The 23,496-nt window shown below is 53.5% G+C and overlaps 1 protein-coding gene across 4 annotated transcripts in view; it reads left to right on the top strand.

Moving 5' to 3' along the window:
- The first annotated feature begins 2,285 nt into the window (after window positions 1-2,285).
- COL8A2 (collagen type VIII alpha 2 chain) overlaps window positions 2,286-23,496 on the top strand; it is a 28,005-nt gene continuing 6,794 nt past the window's right edge. For 3 of the 4 annotated variants that reach the window (XR_008376935.1, XM_053576551.1, XM_053576552.1), the window contains exons 1-2: window positions 2,286-2,392; window positions 11,701-11,745. The gene's annotated coding sequence lies outside the window, so the exon portion shown is untranslated. Of the gene's footprint in view, window positions 2,393-9,762; window positions 9,815-11,700; window positions 11,746-23,496 lie in introns of those variants that run through there. The other variant, XM_053576550.1, reaches the window with a different exon arrangement.

The following is a 23,496-nucleotide window of genomic DNA, read 5'->3' as shown; positions in this document are numbered from 1 at the left end:
TGATGGCCAGTGAACACCAGGGACACAGGACCTGGCAATGGGACAAGACCCAGACTTGGCATCTCAGGGCTGGTTGAAAGGAGAAGGGGCTGGAGCCTCCCCACCCCACCCCGTAGGCATGGGGCATGGGGAGAAGAAAGGAAGAAGCTGGGAATAGTGTGTGCTCCAGAACCAGGCCCAGAGGCCTCAGGAAAAGTGCAAGGAATGAGTCAGGGGACCTAGGGGTGGGATGCAAGTGGGGGACCGACTGAGTTTGAGTTTGAGTGTGTGTGCATGTGAAACCCGTGGAAGCCCCTTCCCTGGAACAGGGTGCCCCTCCCTGCCCACTTGCCTCACTGAGCTTCCCCTCCCCTCTCTAAGAACAGCTCACACAGAGCTAAATGCTCTACCTGGATTAAGGAAAATATAATCCTCACAGCAAGCCTATGAGAGCTTTTCATTTGGGGAAACTGAGGTACCAGAAGGTTAAGTAATTTGCCTGAAGGCATGTGGCTGGTGAGTGGTGGTATTTGGATTTGAACCCAGTTCTAACTCCAGGGTCTTTGCTGTAGACCTACAGTTCCTGCTACATAGCTTTCATTCCCTCTCTGCGCCTGTCCCCTTCCCGAACACTCAACCCTCTCACCCCCATGTGGGGCCTGGTTTCTACACCAGCTTTGAGGGAGGCCCTAGCTACTTACTCTCTGCCAGTTTCCTCTTAGGTACCATGCCAACCAGGCCCCTTCCCCTTCCTCAAACAGTGCCCCAGCCTGGCTCCCCCCCGTAGTTCAGGCCATGAGGCCAGATCCAAAGACCCCTGAAAGTACCCCCAATTCTGAGGGGTAGGATGGACTGAGCCCAGGTTCTAAGGTGGGTGAGGGTGAGAGGCCCCATTGAGGAGTGGCGGTGCTGGTGTGTACCTTGGCAGGGGGACAGCAAAGTGGGAGGCCCTTGGAGGGCAGTCTGCAGGAGGGGGACGAGGTGGGGGGGTTGGGCTGACCCAGAAACAGGCCGCCTGCGCCCCCGTGCTTCTTTCCCGGACCTGTGCAGGGCTCAGCTGCATGTGGCGCGCACACACACACTCACCCTCACCCCAACCCCTCCCTCCTGGCCTCAGTTCATCGAAACTTCCCACTGCTCTGGCTGCCTGCACCTCCTCTTTTGTGGCTGCTCTTTTAGCCACTGCAGTCTGGCTACTGTGCCTGTCCCCCACCCCAACCACCAACCCTTAATTGCCAGCCCATAGAACGTTCTTCTGTGACCTGTGACCCTCTATCCTGTGGACTCCGCTGCCTTTGCCTGCTCTCCTGACCCTGACCCCCTACACCAAGTCTCCTGTGCAGTCCTTTGGATGCTGGCAGGGGCCTGTACTGTTTCCCTGGGCCCACTCCTCACCCAAAGCATCAGTTTCATCTGCACACTGGGACTCCTCATCTCTAGCCCAGAACCTTTAATTCTACTAATTAACCTCCCTTCTGGAGCTACCCAAGTCCCATAGGCTGATCCAACCCAATGCATCCAACCATCCTCCTCCAGCATCCACCACCCCAGGCCTTACCAGAAACCTGGGTGCTGTCCTGGGGACCTCCCTCCTTCCAGGCGTCTCACTTCGGCATCCAAATTCTGTCTATTTCACCTTCTCAGCTCCTCCCACACCCAATCTTACCCTCGCCGTCCATCTCGCTGGACCCTGCGAGGACGGCAGCCTCCTTATCCGATGTCCTTCAGTCAGGAGGCTCATTTTAAAGTGCCGATCTGACATGCCAATGCCCTACTGCAGTCTGCCGTGGCACCCCATTTCCATGACGGCGGCGTCTAACCCGCTTCAACAGCAGGGCCCTGGCTGCCTCCGTGACCCTGGCTCACCTCCTTAGAGACCACGAGTGGGATCGCGACTGCCCCTCCTGCCCCGGGCCCTGTGAGTCCTCCCGGCTCAGCCCACCAAGGTCACCTTGTTAGAACCCCGCTGCCGACTCCCTATTTGTGGACGCCCACCCTGTGCTGCCCTCTCCTCAGTCTGTCCCTCTCCTCTCGGCAGGCTGCCCCGGCGGGCGGGGTCTGGGGGAACCCCTGTGCGCCCCGGACGCGGGCTCCGGACGCGCGAGGATGGACTGGGGAAGCTGCCCGGGGTGTGTGCGTGGACCGGGTCTCAGGGGGTGTCAGGGAGGGCGGCAGCTGTCTGAGGCCGGGCGGGGCGCAGGCCTTGGCCGTGGCTGTGGAAAGAGGAGGGTGGAGGCCCCGCCCCGCCGCGCCCCTCCCGCCGCCGGCTCCCCCGCCCGCCCACTCCGGCAGCCGCGAGGGGCGGCCGGCAGAGCGACGCGGAGCCCCGCCGGCGCGGACCCCGACGACCCCGCCGCGCCGCCCCGGGCCGCCCTCGAGGGCCGGGATCGGCGCCCGGAGGCCGCGCCTGCAGGTGAGGCGGGGAGGCGGGCCCCGGGGTTCAGACTCAGGCTCTCCACGGGCCGGAGCCTCGGACTCCAGGTGGGGACGCGATGGGGTCCTTGGCCAGGGGACGCTGGGATGGGGGAGCCCGTGCGTTCGGGCGCAATCCCAGATGAGGACCCCCTTTCCCTTCGTCTCCCAGAGGCGGTGGCTCTCCCGTCCGACGGTGCCCCGTAGAGTCCTCCACCATGTGGCTCTGGGCGATGTGGCCCCGGGCGCGTCACTTCACGTCTCCAGTTTCTCTTCCCACCTGTAGAATGGGAATAACAAAGCTGCCTTCGCGGGTGGCGGAGGAGGGAGGAGGTGGCCTCAGAGCCCCTCAGCTCCCACCCTCCTTTCTCCCCATCGCTTTGTGGTTTCCGATTTTCTGGCCACCTCGCTCAGTTTTTCTACCTCTGTCCCAAATCACTTTTACCCTAGGTGCCCCGGTGGCCCTCCTACCCCACTGGAGACATTCTGAGGAAAGTCCCTGCCAGAGGCTGGGCACTTCTCTGGGCCTTTACAATAAGAACTGCAGGGAGTGAGGGGACCGTTGCCCAGCAGGGGGGATTGGGGTCCCAGGCCCTCAGAACAGCCTCCACCCTGGGGCCTCCCCAGGTAGAGAAACACTGTTCAGCTAGAGGGGCCCAGGAAATGTCCCTTGGGGAAGAGCAGAGCCCTCTGGGTTTGCTTATTTTGTGTATGTGTGAGAGAGACAGAGACCATCAGTGTGTGAGAACAGGCTAAGTTCCTGACACAGGGTACCTGGCAACCCAGAATCATTCCTCCTGTGCCTCTTGCCAAGGCTGGTGGCAGGGATCTTCAGAGTGCCCTTAGCAAAGACAACCTTCCAGAAGCTGAGTAGGCATTTGGAAGATCTGGGTCTCCGGCTGTGGAGCTGGGATGGCTGGAAGGTCAGGCAGCCTGGGGTCCCTTTCTGGGAACCGAGCTAAGATAGACTGATCCCCAATGGCTGGGCAGATGGGCCTCAGGGTAGAGGCACCATGGAGGACTGGCAATCTCAGTCAGGGCATAGATGCCCCTGCTGGCCTCCCACCGGGCGGGTGAACACCTACAGACCCTTGGACACACCATCACCCCAAATGATGAGAACAAACCACAGACACTCACAGTTTCGCACAGCTATGCTTCCCTCCTACTGAGAGCACAATAATCACACACCGACTCAAATGTTCATTAGATACACACAAACATACTCCAATACTGAACACACACCACCGCAAATGCTAAAACAACACAGACAGACACGCTTAAGCGCGCGCGCACGCACACACACATAGAGAACTGCAAACACATGGCAGGCCCCACGTGGCCCAGCCAGACATACTCAGACAGGACAGCACACACATACGTTCACACTCACATGCTCATCAGGGTCTCACTCAGGTTTCACTTTGTCCACCGCAGTGAAAATGAGCTTTGGCTCAGAGGAAGGGGAAAAAAATACGGAAGTGAACGTGTCTGTCAGCAGCAGGGCTGTCAGCCTGAGCCCTGGTACCCTATGACCGCCCCTGCTCCTGCCTGAGCCAGAGAAAGGATGGTAGAGCCCCCCTTTCCTGCCCTGCTGGCCCCCCAAGCCTGCTCCAGACCCTCCAGTGGCCGGCATGCAGCACAAGTGGGACCTCAAATGAGCTGGTTCCACCTGTGGCCTGAGGCACTTACAGACATTTTTGGGGGTGGGGAGAGGGAGAGAGGCACACCAGCCTCCCACGTGGGGTGCAGCTGTGGTCTCAGGGTGCTGGGTGGGGCCCAAAGGAGGAGGCATCGTGCAAACCAAGATGCAGAGCAGGGAAGGGGGTACCCAGGAGTGATTCTGGCTCCGGCTTTCAAGGATAATGAGAACTTTGACAGGAGGGTGTTCCAGGCTGAGGGAACAAATGTGCGGAGGTGTGGAGGGGAAGCTGCAGAGTCTTCTCAGGAACAGTAACAGGGCACTGTTGGATCACAGCGGGGAGTGGGAGGGACTCCACTATGTTGAAGCCTTGTCCAGAGAAAGGGTGTGAGCCGCAGAGTGAGGCAATCTGGGAGTCACTCTGGCGGCTCATGGGTGCAGGGGCAAAGGAGGGATCTTAGAAGCAGGGAGACCACGGAGGAAGCTGGGTGGAGGTTAAGGATAAAGGTGGTGGGGGCTGAAGTAGGGGGTTGCAATAGAGATGAAAGGAAGAAGTAGATGGAGAGGAGAAAGCTGATTGGCTGTGGGGGTGAGGAGGTGGACCAGGAGCCTTGCACTGGGTGGTTGCGGCTTGACCCAGGGAAGGCAGGTGCAAGGGAGATATGGGTTTGTCCTTGGGATCTGATAAGCTGAGATGACTGGGAACTGAATGTGACCATGAATGGGCATGTGAGACCATGTGTCTACACACATGGACCAGACATCAGGCAAGTCATGCTTCCAGCAAGAGAATTCCAGACCTGCTCTCTTCTGTGGGCATTTCCAGAGGGAGTGGGGTATGGACAGCAGATCTTGAGTGCAGGCAGCATGTGGAGAAGAGTTGGGCTTGGGAGTCAGACTTCCCTGGCACTTCCCATCTCCCGTGCCTCAGTTTCCCCATCTATAGTGATGAGAATGCTAATATGTATCTCTGGGGTTGTTTCACCTGCAGAGAGGCAAGGAGTGATGGGGGGGTGCAGACCTAGAACTTTCACCTAGACTTTTTGTTTGAGACAGGGTCCTGTCCTGTTTGCCAAGCTGGAGTATGCAGTGGTTTGATCACAGCTCATTGTAACCTTGAACTCCTGGCCTCAAAGTGATACTCCCACCTCAGTCTCCCAAGTGGCTGGCACTACAGGCATGTGCCACCATGCTCCGCTAATTTTTCTTATTTTTTTTAGAGATAGGGGTCTTGTTGTGTTGCCCAGGCTGGTTGTGAACTCCTGCCTCAGTTTCTCCAATGCTGGGATTACAGGCATGAGCTACCATGCTCTAGTTACTCAAACTTCTTATCAGTGTCCATGCCACCTGTCTGGTTGGATACTGGAAGTAGACTGGGGACCACCTGGCCTTGTTCCATTCAGATTCTTGGAAAGTTCTGAATTGAAGGGTAACTGTCTCTATCCAGCCCAGATGGGGTGGGATACCTGGCTCTTGGAGCACAGAAGAAGGGTCCAGGTGTATGTGCTGGGGGTGGTCAGTGCCTCCTGGGGAGAGCCAGACTGGTGTGACTGGTCTGTCTCAAGAAAGGAATTATGCAGATTCAGAGAAGAAGTCATTTGAGGTCACAGCAGCCAGGATCAGAATTGAGACCAGAGGCCCAGACCCTAGGCTCAGGTCCCTTCCTCACAGAGGCTGCCCTCCCTCGAAGGACCCAGCAGGGATCTGGGGTGGAGATAACCTCCTCACTTGAAGTTCTCTGATTTTAATTTCTCTTTCTTTCCCTTCGAGGGTGGGGTAACAGTAAGAGTTTGGGGGCCAGGTGCAGTGGCTCATGCCTGTAATCCTAGCACTCTGGGAGGCTGAGGTGGGTGCACAGCTTGAGCTCATGAGTTTGAGACCAGCCTGAGCAAGAGTGAGCCCCCGTCTCTGCTAAAAATAGAAAAATTAGCCGGGTATGGGGGTGGGCACCTATAGTCCCTGTTACTTGAGAGGCTGAGGCAGGAGGATCGCTTGAGCAACAGTTTAAGGTTGCTGTGAGCTATGATGCTACAGCACTCTACCCAGAGCAACAGAATGAAACTCTGTCTCAAAAAAAAAAAAGAGTTTATTGGGCTTTTAGTGTGCCCCAAGTCAGATTAGGGTTAACCTACATTCACATATTTCATTTAATCTTGTAACAATTCTGCAAGGCAGGGATTAGTCACCCATTTAACAGAGAGGTATGTGGAGACGCAGAGAAGCCAATTACCTGCCCATTTGCTGTGCTGAGCTGGGATTCACTCCCAGGTCTGTGAGGACACACAGCTCCTGTTCTTACCCCTGGGCCTGCTGGCTGCTTCCCTCTCCAGGGCTTGGTGGGGAAAGGTGTGAAATCTTAATTGCTCAGCATCCAATGTGTGCCAGTCATGTTCATAGCCCAAGGTGGTGTTTTAGGGGAGGTGAGGGAGCATGAGGTATAGCAGGCCCAAGGAGAGCCCAGAGCAGTGAGGGCTGGGGTGGTATTTTCTGTAGTAGTATCTCATTGAGAACTGGGTGGTCCCTGGTGGGTCCTATGGGGGAGGGCAGCCTCTGTGAGGAAGGGATCTGAGCTTGGGGGCATTGCCTCTGGTCTCAATTCTGCCCCTGGCTGCTGTATAACTCTGGTGAGTTTTCCTCTGAGTCTCCCTAATCCTATCCATGAGATGGGCCAGTAGTGTTGACCTGGCTCTCCTTACTGTCTATGGTAAGGAGAAACCTAGATTATGGGGTGGAAGGGTCACTTCTTCTCCCCTGAAAACTCCGAGAAGGAAGACTCTTTTTTCTCCACCCCTATCCAGTGTCCACAGCCCTCACTACCCGGAAGTTCTCTCTTCAGTCTAGCCTTCTTCCCTCCCAGTGTGCTGGCTGCCACCAGGCTCTGCGTGGGCTCTCTGGGCCATGCTCCCTGACAGGCGACCACTGCTCAGCTCGTGGCAAACATTCTTTTCATAGTTCCCCAAGCACAGCAAATCCAGCCGCTTAGCCAGGAATGCAGTACCCCTCCTGCAGTGCAGCAAGACTGGGGTGAGGGTGGAGCCCTTGGGGGTCAGACAGGTGGGGCCCCAGGGTGTGGAAGACACCCCCTTCCACCCTGTGCTTCAGCTTGGGAGCTGGAAGCTTGTCCTCATCATCTTGGGACTCACTCAGCATGGGTCCAAGCTCTGAGACTGTTGTCCACCGGCTAGCTGGGGGAACTTGGGCAAATGACTTCTCTCTGAGCCTCAGTTTCTGATCTGTAAAATGTGTTTATAATACTAAACTCACAGGGCTGTTGGGAGGTGTCATGGTGATGAGATTTATAGATAGTACTGGGTGCAGTGGCTCATGCTTGTAATCCCACTGCTTTGGGAGGCCCAGGCAGGAGGATTGCCTGAGGCCTGGAGTTTGTGACCAGCCTGAGCAATATAGTGAGACCCAATGTCTACAAAAAATAAAAAAATTACCTGGTAGCTGGGTGTGGTGTGTTCCTGTAGTCCCAGTTACTCAGGAGGCTGAGGCAGGAGGATTGCTTTGAACTAGGAGTTGGAGGCTATGATGAGCTATGATCACGCCACTGCACTCCAGTGTAGGTGACAGAGTGAGAACCTGTCTTATTTTTTTTCTTTTTTGAGACAGAGTCTCACTTTGTCACCCTTGGTAGAGAGCCGTGGTGTCACAGCTCACAGCAACCTCCAGTTCTTGGGCTTAGGTGATTCTCTCACCTCAGCCTCCCGAGTAACTGGGACTACAGGCACCTGCCACAATGCCCGGTTATTTTTTATTGTTGTTGTTGCAGTTTGGTCAGGGCCGGGTTCAAACCCGCCACCCTTGGTATATAGGGCCGGTGCCCTACTCACTGAGCCACAGGTGCCACCCAGAGAACTTGTTTTTCTTAAAAAAAAAACATAAGAAAAGGGCGGCACCTATGGCTCAGTGAGTAGGGCACCAGCCCCATATACTGAAGGTGGCGGGATCAAACCCAGCCCCGGCCGAACTGCAACAAAAAAATAGCCGGGCGTTGTGGCAGGTGCCTATAGTCCCAGCTGCTCGGGAGGCTGAGGCAGGAGAATGGCGGAAGCCCAAGAGATGGAGGTTGCTGTGAGTCCTGTGACGTCATGGCACTCTACCGAGGGCGGTAAAGTGAGACTCTGTCTCCACAAAAAAAAAAAAAAGAAAGAAAAGTGGTGCCTGTGGCTCAGCGGATGGGGCCCTGGGCCCATATACTGAAGGTGGTGGGTTGGAACCTGGCCCCGGCCAAACTGCAACAACAATAAAAAAATAGCCAGGCATTGTGCTGGCACCTGTAGTCCCAGCTACTAAGGAGGCTGAGGCAAGAGAATCGCCTAAGTCTAGGAGTTGGAGGTTGCTGTGAACTGTGACACCACAGCACTCTACTGAGGGGGACAAAGTGAGACTCTGTCTCTAAAAAAAAAAAAAAAAGAAAAGAAAAAAGAAAGAAAGGATGGTGCCTGTCCCCATGTCCCCATATGCCAGAGGTGGTGGGTTCAAACCCAACCCTGGCCAAAAACTACAAAAAAAAAAAAAAATAATAATAATAATAAAATTAAAAAAAAAAGAAAACGTTTATCAAGTGCTTGTTCCTGTGTGCCACATGCTGCTACTACACAAAATTAACTTAATTCTGAAAAATGCTCTCTAATGTAGAAATTGTTCCATTTTATTGATGAAGAGGCACAGATGGGGAAAGTCATATGCTAGTATGAATTAGGGCTGAGAAACACTCAGAAATTCTCTTAATCCAACATGACTTTTATTTTGTTTGAGACAGGGTTTCTGACGCCCAGGCCAGAGTACAGTGGTATAATCATAAATCACTGCAACCTCAAACTCCTGGGCTCAAAGACATCCTCCCCTCTCAGCCTCCTGAGTAGCTGAGATTATAGGTGTGTACCACCACACCAGGCTATTTGTTTTCTATTTTTAGTAGAAACGGGGTCTCACTCTTGCTCAGACTGGTCTCCAACTTCTCACCTCAGCAATCCTCCCCCTTGGGCATCCCCGGAGTGCTAGGATTACAGGTGTGAGCCACCAGGACTGAGGCAACATAATTTTTTAACAAAACTCTTAGCCCATGGCCTGCCTATAGTGGGCACTCAGAAATGAGGACTTCTCCAGTAGCCCCACCTCTGGGAGGAGCTGACTGTTAACCTCCAGGCCTTCAGCACCTCAGTTTGGAAAGCTGGAGTGGGAAAGGGGCCTTGGGCCCTGGCCAGCCTTGGGGACCCTATAGCTCTCAGAAGCTGGCGGGAGCAGGGGGGGCAGACTATCCCTCCCACATCTGGTCTTGGATTTAGCTGACAGCTCTGTGTGAAGGGGAGACATCACCAGGGGAAGGGCTAAAGCCAGGAATTACAAAGGCATCTAGGAGGAGGTTAAGAACAGAGTCCCATTGAATTGCACTCGGGCCCCACCCTGGCACACCCACCGGCTTTAGCTTACTATCTTGTAGGACTGAGGGGGTCTTGGTCCACCAGAGGGGGCTTTTGAAGCCATTGATAAGTAGCTGCCCATTCTTCTCCCAGCCTTGCCTGTCCCTGGTGCTGTCTGGGTTGAGGCAGGACAGGTCAGGGCAGAGTAGGGAGCAGACTGTTGGCTGAGGCCTCCAGGAAGCCCAAGTGTACAGGGCTTTAGCCATCTTGGGGCTGGGCAGACTTACGTCCAGATCTTGCCTCCTTCACTTCCTAGATTGATCACGTTGGAGAATGGATATGACCTCTCTGGGCCCAGTGCTGCTCCTCAGTAAATTGGGACAGTATCTCCAGCCTTATGGGGTTATAAGAGGTAAAACGATGCCTGGAGTGTCCAGCCATGCCGTGTACTCATGCTGTAGAGACCATTGTTGTTAAGGATTCACACAGGGGAGGGGATGGGGGGCAAGTTTTAGGCAGGGTCTGGGTTTCAGATCCTGACAGGTATTTCTCAGTCTGACCCCAGCCTTCTCACTTCAAATCATCTATATCATGGAGGGGTGAAGAGCTTAGGCTTTGGAGCCAACAGCCAAGGTTCAAATTCAGGCTTTACTTCTCATGAACTGTGTGACCTTGGGCCAGTTACTTAACCTCTCTGTCCCTTAGTATCCCTATCTGGAAACAGGGAAGCTGAAGTAACCATGTTAATGGGTTGTCGTCAGGATTAAATGAGATAACCCATGAGAGTACCCATAACAGTACCTGGCACACAGTAGGTGACAAGTAATATTAATTATGATTAGTTCATGTGTTTGTTTGTTTTAATTCTCTCCATCCCTTGACTATGTTTGGGGCTTTCACACCTTCATACCTTTACACATGCTGTTCCCTCGGCCTGGGACTGATCACCTCTCCCCATCACCCAGTAGTTAAATCTGTGTTCATCCTTCAAAGCTGAGAGCCAATGTAGGTTACTTCCCCTCCATGAGCCTCATGGTGAGAGAGAGGCCTGAGAAGCTGGGGTTAAGCTGAACTGAGCCGGGAGGACCTCCTTCCCAAGCTCCATCAGCCAGGCTGGGACCTCAGAAAGTGGCCTCGTGACCCACCTCTGGGGTCATGGTGTTCAGCGTGGCGGGATGGAGGCAGGGCTTAGCTGAGTTGGAGAGAAGGCCTAAGAGCCTGAAGCCGCTGGCTTCAGCATCTGGCTGGGTGTGCGGCTAGAGACAGGGTTGGATGTCAGAGTTTCCATGGGAGCAGGCAGAGGCGAGCAAGCAGCTGGGGGAGAAAGTGACGCTGCTGGCAGGCCTCCCTGCCAGGTGGGCTGGCTGGATGTCCCCTGCCCATCCACCCAGGAGTCACATCTGAGTCTAGACTCCAGACCCAGCTCCTCTGTGTATAGCTGTGGGGATCTAGACTAGGGCTTTTAACAGAGCCTGGCATCATGGGGACCTGGCTATCCAAGGCTCTGACCACATCACCTCCCCCACTCAACAACCTTCCGTGGCTCCCCATTGCTTTCCAGAGAAATGCAAGCATGTTATTCAAAGTACCTTGCCATGTTGCCCCAGCCTTCTCTGTTTCTGCTTGTCCTCCCCAATCCTATAGCACTTCTGAACATTCCCTGTGATGGCCAAGCAGCTTCCTCCTGCCTGAAATTCCTTTTCTTACCTTGTCTGCCGTTCAGACTCCTGTTCATCCTTCAGGATCCAAGTCCAGTGCCCCTTCCTCCAGGAAGCCTTCTGGGGAAGCTTAAAGGGCAGGTGGTTCTCCCTGCTCTGTGATCCCACAGCCCAGAGATCTTTCCCCACCGTATGATGGCCACTTGTCTGAGGCCCCCCAGCTCCCTTAGGGCAGGGATGGGGTTGAACCATTTCTGTGTCCCAAGGCCAAGCCTTAGGTCTCCCCTATAGTGGGAGCTTCCCCAGCAGAGATCTTAACCCAAAGTAAGGGCCACCCCAAACCAGGGCCTAACATACTAGTGGGGACTTCCCCAGTGTGAATGCTGGCACACAGAAGGGCCTTCCTCAGCTGGGGCTCTAGGATAGGAGGAACTCCATCAAGCGAGGGCCAGGCACCCAGCATGTGGGCATATGCTCTGGCTCCTTGAGGGGAGGAGGGACCTGAGGAGAGGGGCTGAGGCTGAGGCCAAGCTTCCAGTAGGGGCTCCTGGTGAGAAGCCTAGAGCAGGCACTGAAGGACAAGGCGGGAGGTTTACCAAGCTCTTGATTTCTTCTCACTGTTTCTCTCATTCATCCTCAGGCCCTGCCTCTGCTGGGATCTTCGCAGGCCCCTCTGACCTGAAAGGTAAGCTAGGGGGTGGGTTTTTCTGGTATCCTGGGCTGGATGAGGCCAGTACTTGTTGCTGTCTAACCTCACTTCCTCCTGCTGCAGCAAAAGCCCCTCCCAGGCCCAGGATGTCCTTGTGCTCAGCCCCTCTTGCAGGTGACCTCAGCTCCCTGAGGCCTGGGTTTTAAAACCCCGGCCCAACTCGGAAGCAGCTTTTTCTCATTTGTGAACTATTTCGCCTGGCTCCTTGGCGAGGCTGTGTTTGCTTGGCCCAGCTTGGGTGCAGTGGCCTGGCTGCGCTCCCACCGGGCCCCCTCCCTGCTCAGCCCAGCCCCTCCTGCTGCCGCTGCCGCCACCACACAGGGTAGCTGTGGAGGCCTAGGAATCTTGGCAGGCGTGGGGAGGCAGCGGGCAGCGGGTGGCGCTCAGGAAAAGGCTGCAAATGTGAACCAGAAGGCGAGGGTTTGGAGGCTGAGGAGGCTCTGCCTGCCCTGGCTTGAGGCCTAGGGGTGGCTGGGTCTGGGGGGCCCTCGGATGTCCAGTCCCTACCAGAAGCTCAAGGCCTCTGCTGGGAAGCAAGTAATGGTACAAGCTGAGGCCGAAGCCCCTTGATGGGGAAGGGCCAGCTCCCCTGGCCACCTGCCTGGGGATGCATTGTTGTACTGGCCCGGCTCACTGGCTCACTGTTGGGCCTCTACGGGTTCATCTGCCCCTGCCTGGCTGTTCTTACCTTCCTAGATATCTTGTTGCCCCAAGATGCTCCTTGCCAGGGGAGTAGTGGGGAATCTTGACTCAGAGATAAGCAGAGGCTGGGGGCCTGGAAAATGGACACAGTCACCTGCAGAGAGGAAGGGTCAGTCCAGCCCTCTCTAGCCCAGAGCTGAGAAAGACTGAGGAAGAGCCACAGAGAGAAAGTGGCCCTTTGATAGGTCACCTCGAGGCCCTGGCTGGAGGTGGAGGTGGACCTGGAGTGAGTCCCTGGAGTCCCCAAGCTGATGTCCAAACCTCAGTCAGGGCTGAGCAGGGGGTGGGGGAAGGATGCTGTTATGCAGGGGGTGTCTAAGAGGAGCTGCTGTTCTGGCTGGGGAGGCAGGGAAGGCTGCTTGGAGGAAGAGGCATTTGAATTGGGTCTGAGATGAAGAATGTAATGTTTGCATGGAGGAGAAAGGTGAAAAGGGCGATCCAGGCACAGAGACTCACGCAGGTAAAGGCAGGGACAGGTTGGCAGTGAGAAGTCTGGGGCGTCTGAATCCTAGAGTGCTGGAGGAAGAGCCCAGGGCCATGGTGGGCTCCTTTTGCTCTCTAAACATGGGTCTATTCCACAAGAATAAGTCAGTGGCCCTGGTCCAGGCTGCAGCAACACTGCCAAGAACCCATATTTTATCTCTCATATTTATCCGCATGTCTCCTTCCTAAGTTCCAGATCCACAGGTTCACTGCCTCTTGGATGCTTGCCTCCCCCAGGAACCCTCAGTTTTTCTTGTCCAGGCTCTGCTTTCAGCTTGGATTGTTCCACCATCTCCTGCCCCACTGGGCCTGCTGAACTCTGACTTTAAGCCTCCTCCCACTGCTGCTTCTGAAATTGAGGCCCCTGTGGTCTGAGAGCCTCACTTACAGGGGTGAGAGATGTTGGGACTTTGGGGTGGAACTGAAGGCTGGTAGACAGAGAAGGAGGGCAGGGGACAGCACTCCTGTCCTGCCATCAACCTGGGTGATGAAGTTATCCCCCAGGTAGTCCTACCGCTTCCTGGCTACCTCCTTGTACCCCCCAACTCCCAGATTCCAGGCAGTTCTTTGGCTTTGGAGCAATTCTCACCTACACATTTAAATTTGAGGGATTAAGAAGTCTCAAAATGGGCCAGGCATGGTGGCTCACACCTGTAATCCTAGCACCCTGGGAGGCTGAGGCAGGAGGATACCTGAGCTTTGTTTGTTTCCAGAGAACAGCCTGAGCTAAAAATAGAAAAATTAGCTGGGTGTTGTGGCAGGTACCTGTAGCCCTGGCTACTTGGGAGGCTGAGGCAGGAGCATCAATTAAACCCAGGAGTCTGAGGTTGCTGTAAGCTTGGCTAATGTCATAACACTGTAGCCTGGGTGACAGAGTGAGTGAGACTGTTTCAAAAACAAACAAACAAAAAAAGTCATCTCAAAATGATTCAGCAGACAGAGAGCTCACCTCATGGGCACTGGACCTCCACCCCCACGTCCCTGCTCAGACCTTGGGGGCTGCTCAGGCATCATCTAGGGAGGTCAGATCCAGACCGGATGTCAGCATGAGCAGGTGTGACTGTCAGTGCTGGCCTTCCAAAGGGTCCAGCCCAGTGACCAACGGCTAGAGATTCAAAGAGACTGGAACTCAGGGATTTAAGCACAAGGACATGGGAGAGGAAAGAGGAAGAAAAACAGAGTCACAGAGATGAGTGGTAAGATGTGATGGTGTCACAGAGATGGGAGGAGAGAGACACCCAGAGAGATTCCTGAAATACAGCGCTGGGTTCGGACCCGGGTTCAACCCGGAGACACGGAGGAAGGGACACGGGCTGGTGCAGTGCACACCCACCTGGCTCCTGCGTTGAGCTGGTTTTTAGCCTTCCCCTTACACACACAACTCTTTGACCCAGACTGTCTCCTCCAGTTGTGACGTCAGGGCTTTGCTGGGCTCACCATCAATCTCTCCATCTTCCCGAACTTCTCCTTTCTAACTGGTCCATATCCTAGGGAGTCTAAAGCATGCTTCCTTCTCCAGGAAGCCACGTGAATTGCAGGACAGCATGGAATTTATCCTGTTGGTACTAGGGAGCCACTGGAAAAGCCAGAGCAGAGGAGGGTCGTGGGCAGAGCTATGTCAAAGCGTGGGCCACAGGCAGCCTCATCATCACCTGGAAGCCTGTTAGAGATGCAGACATTGGGTCCTACACCACACCTGCTGAGTCACGATGGGGCTCAGGAGCCTGTGTTTAAAACTGTCCCAATGGGGTGGCACCTGTGGCTCAAGGGAGTGGGGCGCCGGTCCCATATGCCAGAGGTGGCAGGTTCAAACCCAGCCCTGGCCAAAAACTGCAAAAAAAAAAGATAAAATAAAACTGTCCCAATGATTCTGTTATAGGCTAATGTTTGAGAGTCATCACTCTCAATATAACCTATATATAGGTTATAGGTTATAATATATAGGTTATATTGAGAGAAACAGGGAGAAGCTGTTCGTCCAAGAGAGGATTGGGCAATTCAATTTAGCAAACCATTATTGAGTAGCTGGGATGTGCCAGGCACTGGGCCATATTTGGGAGAGTAACAGGTATGTATTAGGGCAGAGGCTATGGGGAAGGAGGGAAAGGAACAGAAGTGAGAGAAATAGAGGAGAGAGTCCACAGGATTCAATTGAGGGTTTGAGGGGAAAGGGATGCCATGGCTACTTGTGCAGGTTGGTTACTACACAAGGGCACTCAAGAAAGACAATGAGCAGGGGCTGAGCTGGCTGAAAGGAAGGGCAGCCTTTCCTAATTGTGCCAAGGCAAGGTAGCAGAGAGAATTCTTACATCCCTGTGTGGATGGGTCAGAAGTGATGTTCAGATTTTTGGCCTGGGCACCTGGGGGTGGGAGAGAAGCAGGTATTGAGGGAGAAGGTAATGACCAAAGTTTGGGTAGGGTGGCTGAGGGAAAGGTGAAAACGCTCAGCTGAGAGTTGAACAAAGAGTCTGAGGCTCAGGGGGAAAGTCATAGCTGCAGATAGATGTGGGAGTCCTGGGTGATAGGATTGAGCCGTGGGAGCTGGTGGGAACTGGTAAGAGCTGGAAACTGCTGGAGAAATATCCAGAGAGGAGACAAGGCCTGAGCCAGCTTCTTGGGGCAAGTCTGGGTCTGCAGAGTGGGCAGAGGAAGGGAACAGAGAGGTATCTGAAGAGGAGCCTCTCAAGGAGGGAGAGTGGGAACCACAAGGAAGGGTTCAAGGGGTGAGAGGGCAGAGTGAGGAGCTGCCTGCCTGGGCATTTGGGTGTGGGTGTCATGCTCAGTGGGTGAGCAAGGAGGTTCCTCTGCTCCTCGCCACGATCTATAACTCAGTCTCAGTCCTCAATAGGCTTTGTGGTTCCTGATCAGTTTCGTGTCAGGAGTGGTCAGGGAAAATGTCTAAAAGGCCAGAAGTTGATTTTAGGAGATCATTTCACAAAGTCTTATGTTCTTTGGAAGCAAGTAACCTGAGCTTTTTTTGAAGGGATGGAGGAAAGATGTTGCTTGGCAACAGGATGAATTGACATTAGACTGAAGGAAGAACTTCCTTGCTGTCAGGGTAGCAGGACAGGGCAGCATACCTAGACAGATTTGTGATCTCATGTATCCTTTTACAGAGGAAGACCCTGAAGTTCAGAGAGGTTAAGCCACTTGCCCAAGAACACCCAGCTTGTAAGTAGCTGGGCTGGACTGGGAGTCCAGGGGCTGCCTGGACCTAGGAGAGCCTTAGGGACTCCCAGGGCTGGGCCCCTGATAGGGAGAACCTCAGGAAGAAGTGCTGTTCACCTGCTGAAGTGACAGGCATGGCCAGAGAGAGGGGAGGGGAGAGAAAGAGGAGTCGGGTAGAGATGGGGAAGTGAACGGAGGGCAGGGCTGGGTGAGTGAGGAGACAGGCAAGAGGCGGGCGAGCACAGGGCAGCCGATCTGATCCGCAGAAATGTCTCCACAACAGGAAGCGTCTCATAACATACCTGTGGTTTGGCCAGGCCCTGGGGCTGCTCCCCAGCTCCTTCATCTGCAGCCGCCCATTGGGGGTGGGTGGGGGGCTTGGAGCTACAGGAGCCTTTGCAGGGCCCTGTACATCCCCCCAGTGCCCCAGGTGCGGGGGCTGTGGTCCAGTGGGAACCTGGGGCAGGGCGGCTGGGGCCCAGGGCTCCTCCTTCGGGCACCCTTTCATCTGGACCTCTGAGAGCATCTATGAAATGGGATGGGGGTGGAAAGGCCTTTCAGTTGCGTGGGATCCGCTGGGGACCCCTCTGCTAGTCTCCTAGACACAGGACCCTTTGAGAGAGGGGACCTGTAGGAAGTGTCACTGTTAGTTGATGCCCCTTCCCTGGCCTGCGTTTCCAGGGGACAAGGGTCTGCTTTATGCCAAGTCTTTCCACTGGGGCCACCTGCCCCCCGTGGATCTCAAAGACCCTAGAGCACTCCTCACTCCCAGACAGTCTCCTCGGCCTCCCTGGGAGGAGGCCCGGGCTGCCACAAAACGCTGACTTGGACGAAATGCTGTTTTACGGGGATTTGTTGAAAAGGGGGGAAATCCCTATTAAGGACTTGCAGCTGTCCAAACACCCCGTCCACCCTGCTGCTGCCACTGCTCAATCCTCTGAATCAGCACCTCCTGGTGCGCCCACCTCGGGCTCTGTGCCCCTGCCAGCCCTGCACCCTTCCTGTCTTCCCTTCCCAAGAGGTCACCAGAGAGGGTGACGTCTTGCCTAGGGCCACACAGCCAGTCATGTGCAGAGCCCAGCTTGAGCCTCAGAGTCCTCTTCTGACCTCTGACCCCTGCTTGGCCAGCATCTCCATGGGGAGAACAAGAAGCAAATGAATTGTCTTTTCCTTTGCACCTCTATTCTGGAGCGGATTATTCTGAGCTGAAGTCCTTTGATTGAGGCCAGCTGAATGTTCCCACATCTTCCTATTCTAGCCCAGATGAGCCCTCTGGCCTGAGGAGGGGGATCCCTGGTGGTGGGTAACGTATCTATTCAAAGTCTGAGAAAAGGGCCAGGCATGGTGGCTCATGCCTATAATCCCAGCACTCTGGAGGCTGAGGCAGGTGGATCCCTTGAGCTCATAAGTTTGAGACCAGTCTGAGCAAGAGTGAGACCCTGTCTCTACTAAAAATAGAAAAACCGAGGCAAGAGGATCACTCGAGCCTGAGTTAGATGTTGCTGTGAGCTATGCTGCCTGGCAGTCTACCCAGGGCAACAGCTTGAGACTCTCTCTCAAAAAAAAAATAAATAAATAAATAAAAATAAAAATAGGAAAACTATCCGGGCATTATGGCAGGCTCCTGTAGTCCAGCTACTGGGGAGGCTGAGGCAAGAGAATCACTTGGGCTCAGAAGTTTGAGGTTGCTGTGAGCTGTAATACCTCGGCACTGTAACCAGGGAGACCAAGTGAGACTCTGCCAAAAAAAAAAAAAGCCAAAAACTAAGTCTGAGAAAAAGAGTCAGTGAGTTTGTTGTGTGCTCTTTAAATCTGATGGTGAATTGAGTTCACCAAACGTTCTGGACAATCACTGATGGCTGCCAAGCCCCGTGCTTGGGGCATGTGGGAGAGAGGAGGAGAACAGCAGTGGAGCAAGAGCTGTGACAGGGACCCACGGGCGTCCAGTAGGTGTCCCGAACATTGGGAACAAAATGTGCGGAGGCCAGGGAGCCTCGGGGAGCCTGGCAAGTGCGCGCCCACGTGTGTGCGCCTGTGTGCGCCTGTCTGGGAGGCAGAAGGGTTGACAGCGGAAAGCAGAAGCTCAGAGGTGCCCAGTGGCTCTGATGGTGGTGGAGTAGGGGACGAGCTGCCCCACCTGGGCTGCCAGGGTGTCCCCTTCCAGAGGCATCATTTTTCTTTGCAGCCCTCGGACAGACTCAGCACACCCTTCCCACCACTGCGCTCCCTTCCACCTCAGCCGCACCAGCCTGGAGCGAACCAGCCTCCTGCTCTGAGAGCCAGGGTGAGCTTGCCCTGCTCAAACCCACAGGCGGGGGGAGCTGGAGGAGAGTCCCTCAGATGGCCTGTCCCTCCCTGTCTGGCTCTTCAGCCTGCCCTCTCTCCTCAGCCTTCCCCACGACTAAGAGCTCAGGCTCTTCACAGACCTCTGCGCAAACCCAGCTCACCCTTGCCTGGTGCACAGCGCTCTGCCGCCATGAGTTTTGGTGCCTTCACCTGTACACCAGCCTCTTGCCCTGGGACACTGTGGGGATTAAGTCACATACTGAGTGTAAGGCATCTGCCTGAAATGGGGTCCTTGAACTGTGAGCTTCATTCACACTTCCCTAGCTGGTGGAAACACCTACTCTGGGGTGCTGACATTCAACCTGCCTTCAGGGAGGACACAGTGGGGTGGGAGGGACCAGGTTGGGGCAAGTTCAGGCAGTCACAGGGGGTGGTTAAGGGATGTTTCCTGCAGGGCCTCCATCACCAAGGAGGACTGGAAGGTGGGCAACCTGCTAGGGGGCCCACTCAGGCTCATGGCTAGACCAGGAGCTCTTCCTTTGGTGTCCTGTCCACCTGTGTGTCTCTGCAGGCCTTGTCCTGAGCACCCTCAAAGCTGGACCCTCCAGCACTGCCCATCCCCCACTGTGGGGAGAGGGCTGGGTTTCCCCAGGGCCAGGAGCTCCCCGTTTTTGCTCCACACTCTGCCCTCCCCATCCCCCTGCCTCCCACCAGGCGGTGCAGAAGGGCCCTGCCCTGCTCAAGGGTGGTGGATGGTATGTGCTCAGACGCTGGGGGTCAAGACTCAGACTGCCAGGTTAGGAGTCTGACTATGGTGCTGTCTGTAAGCAACGTCATTCTGATTTCTTCATCTCTACGCAGGGATTACATGCCTCGCAGGCTTGTATGAGGATTACCTGTAAACAGTAGGGCAGTGCAGCCTTGCTGAGTCCTGGCATCAGTCCGGGCAAGGTAAGGCAGGAGGCCTGTGCTGAGGGCAGCTTCTGGATGGGCCTCAGCTTTGACACTTGAGAGTCATGTGTCCTAGTCAAGATTCTTACAGTCTAATCTTCCATTTCTACACCTATAAAATGGGGGTAAGAATTGCATGAGCTTTAAGAGGTTCTTTGAGAGGATTAAAGTGAGATGAGGCCTTTGAGGCCTGGATTACTGCCTGGCACAGAGGGCCGATAAGCAGTGGATGTTGCTATTATGCTGGAGCTTAAAAGTTTGAGGTTAAACCTCTAAGGTTTAAAGGGTCTGTCTGAGGTTACAGAACGGGTCAGGGCAGAGCTGAGATTCAAACCCAAGAGCTGGCTTGGCAGCTCCACGAACCTTCCCTAGAGCCCTGCAATTCATTCCTGCGCAGATCTGTAGGATCCTGAGTTTGGAGGAAGGTCAGACCCAGCCTGGCCCCAGGGAGGGCTTTACTCTCCACATGCATCCTGAGATGCCACAACTCACCCCCTACCTTACCTGCCCCCAGGTGCAGAGAGACCTCTGAGTGGGGTGAGGGAGCCCAGATCAGGGATGTGAAGAGAAGTGGGACTTTGTTTGGGTGAGAAAAATGACAAATAGAACCTCTTTCAAATAATGGAAGCCCACTCTGAGCCAGTCATAATATCTGTACTTATCACAGCAGCCCTGAGAAGCAGCTTTTAGCCACCTTTAAAAAGTAACAGCTTTGGGCTGGGCACAGTGGCTCATGCCTGTAATCCCAGCACTCCGAGGAGGCTGAAGTGGGTGGATTGCTTGAGCTGGGGAGTTCAAGACCAGTCTGAACAAGAATGAGACCTCTGTCTCTACTAAAAAGATAGAAAAACTAGCTGGGCATTGGGGTGAGTGCCTGTAGTTCCAGCTACTTGGCAGGGTGAGGCAAGAGGATTGCCTGAGCCCAAGAAATTGAGGCTGCTGTGAGCTATGATGATGCCATGGCACTCTACCCAGGGCGACAGTGAGACTCTGTCTCAAAAACAAACAAACAAACAAACGACAACAAAACAGCTTTGGCTGAGCATGATGGCTTATACCTATAATCCCAGCACGTTGGGAGGCCAAGACCAGAGGACTTGCTTGAGCCCAGGAATTCAAGACAAGCCTGGGCAACACAAGAAGACCCTATCTCTACAAAAAAATTTAAAAATTAGCTGGGCATGGTGGTATGAGCTTGTAGTCCCACATACTTGGGAGGCTGAGGCAGGAGAATTGCCTGAGCCCAGGAATTTGAGACTGCCTTGAACTATGGTCAGGGCACAGCACTGCAGACAGAATGAGACCCTGTCTCAAAAAACAAAATAAAACAAACAAAAACCCCCTCAAACTTCCAAGCTCTATTGAGATATAATTCGCACATCATGCAATCAGCCTATTTAAATGTACAATTCGATAGTTTTCGACTCCATGCACAGAGTTGTCAACCATTACCTCAATCAATTGTAGAACATTTTTTTTTTTGTTCGTTTGGCTTTTTTTTTGTAGAGACAGAGTCTCACTTTATGGCCCTCGGTAGAGTGCGATGGCATCACACAGCTCACAGCAACCTCCAACTCCTGGGCTTAAGCGATTCTCCTGCCTCAGCCTCCCGAGTAGCTGGGACTACAGGCACCCCCCACAACGCCCGGCTATTTTTTGGTTGCAGTTCAGCCGGGGCCGGGTTTGAACCCATCACCCTCGGTACATGGGGCCGGGTTTGAACCCATCACCCTCGGTACATGGGGCCGGGTTTGAACCCATCACCCTCGGTACATGGGGCCGGCGCCCTACCGACTGAGCCACAGGCGCCGCCCCAATTGTAGAACATTTTAATCACCCTTACAAGAAGCTCTGCTCCCATTAGCAGTCACTCCCTATTTCCTCCTCCTCCTGGCCTTAGGCAACCCCTGGTCTACTTTCTGTCTGCATGGGTTTGCCTATTCTGGACAGGGCATGTATATGGAGTCACACACTGCGCCCTTCGTCTTTGGTTTCTTTCATTGGCTTAAGGTCTTCAAGGTCAGTCTGTATTGTGACATGTACCAGTGCTTCACTGCTTTTTAAAAATTTAAATTTCTTTGGAACCAACTTAAAAAAATGTAAAAAATGACTTGCATCACGTGTCTGTAGCAGCACAGCAGGCCTCGTCCCTTAGGTTCTACTGTCTATCTCTTATGTAGGAAGAAAGTGGACATAAGACAATACACAAGTATGCTGTCATTTGCACAAAATGAACATGGGAAACATAAACCAGAAGCTAAAGTGATTGGTAACCTGTGGAGACAAAGATAACCCCTGGGAGAGGGATGCAAAGAAAGGGAGAGTGGAAACTGGGTAGTAGGAATGAGTTAGGGAGTGTCACTGAAGGGTATGGGAAAGAAACAACTAATGTAAGTGGTTGGAAAAAGCCATCTTGACTGGATAATGTTAAAGACAAAAAGAATTGTACATAAATGCTGTCATCTGTACAACAAATGTATTTCTCACAGGAGTATGGATTAGTGATTCTGAAACTGTACTAAAATTGCACAAATAGGTAAATGTTTTAGAACAGATGATAAGAATTAGGTTTCTCCACCGCTTGAGAAAGGCATCGTCAGAGCAACTTGTTTCCACTTACAAAGATGCGCTCATCAGTCATTCCCCCAAACAGCCTGCCATTCCGACCTCCTGAGCATCACTCAGGTCTGGCCTGGGTCTCCTCTGCTGTTACCTGCCAGTCTCCCCCACCCCAACCCATAAGCCTTCTGCACGGATGAGCATTACTGAGGGTTGCCCGAGCCCAGGAGACCATCCTGCACCCTGTCTAAAAAGTATTTAAAGAAAATAAAACATTGTTTTGTGACACTGAAAAAAAAAAAAGAATTAGGTTTCTCACAAAGAGAAGGCGAAAATAAATTCTTGGGTTATTGAAAAAATGTAAAAAATGATAATTTTAAATTTCTTTTAATTTTTATTTATTTTTTCTGTTCCAAGTAACTTTATTTAGAACTTATAGACTATTCGTATAAATTCAGTTTACATATTTAACTTATTGATCACCCCAATTCCCTTCAGCTGCTACTTTTTCGGTTGTTGTTAAGACAGAGTCTCTCTCTGTCGCCCTGGGTAGAGTGCAGCGGCGGCGTCAGCCTGGGCTCAAATGATCCTCCTGCTTCAGCCTCCCAAAGAGCTGGGAATACAGGTGCTGCCACAATGCCCAGTTAATTTTTCTATTTCTAGTAGAGACAGGGGTGAGGAGGTTGGATATGAGGGGATGTCTTGCTTTTGCTCAGGTTGCTCGAGAACGCCTGAGCTCAGGCAAACCACCTGCCTTGGCCTCCCCAAAGTGCTATGACTATAGGAGTGAGCCACTGTGCCTGGTCTAGAATTTTTTTTCTTTTTGAGACAGAGCCTCAAGCTGTCGCCCTGGTTAGAATGCCATGGCATCACAGCTCACAGCAATCTCCAACTCCTGGGCTCAAGTGATTCTCCTGCCTCTGCCTCCCAAGTAGCTGGGACTACAGGCACCCGCCACAACGCCCAGCTATTTTTTAGCTGCAGCCATTGTTTGGTGGGCCGGGGCTGGATTCGAACCTGCCAGCTCAGGTGTATGTGGCTGGCGCCTTAGCAGCTTGAGCCACAGGTGCCGAGCCTATAATTTTAATTTTTTATTGAAGATTGGGTCTCACTATGTTGCCCAGGCTAGCCTTTTCAAACTCTAGGCTCAAGTGATCCTCCTCCTTCAATCTCCCAAGTAGCTGGGACTAGAATGCTTGTATTTCATTCATTTTTATTGCCAAGTAATAGTCCATTGTGTGGATATACGGCTCTTCATTTATCCACTCTTCACTTGATTGATATTTGGGTCATCCCTACTTTTTAGGCTATTAAGAATATTGCTGGGGCGGCACCTGTGGCTCAGTGGATAGGGTGCGGGCCCCATATACCGAGGGTGATGGGTTCAAACCTGGCCTGACCAAACTGCAACAAAAAAATAGCTGGGTGTTGTGGTGGGCGCCTGTAGTCCCAGCTGCTCAGGAGGCTGAGGCAAGAGAATCACCTAAGCCCAGGAGTTGGAGGTTGAGGTTGCTGTGAGCTGTGTGATGCCACGGCACTCTACCGAGGGCGATGAAGTGAGACTCTATCTCTAAAAAA

The sequence above is a fragment of the Nycticebus coucang genome, chromosome 22, assembly GCF_027406575.1.
Source record: "Nycticebus coucang isolate mNycCou1 chromosome 22, mNycCou1.pri, whole genome shotgun sequence".
NCBI classification, from domain to species: domain Eukaryota; kingdom Metazoa; phylum Chordata; class Mammalia; order Primates; family Lorisidae; genus Nycticebus; species Nycticebus coucang.
This window is presented reverse-complemented; position numbering and strand designations above follow the sequence as displayed.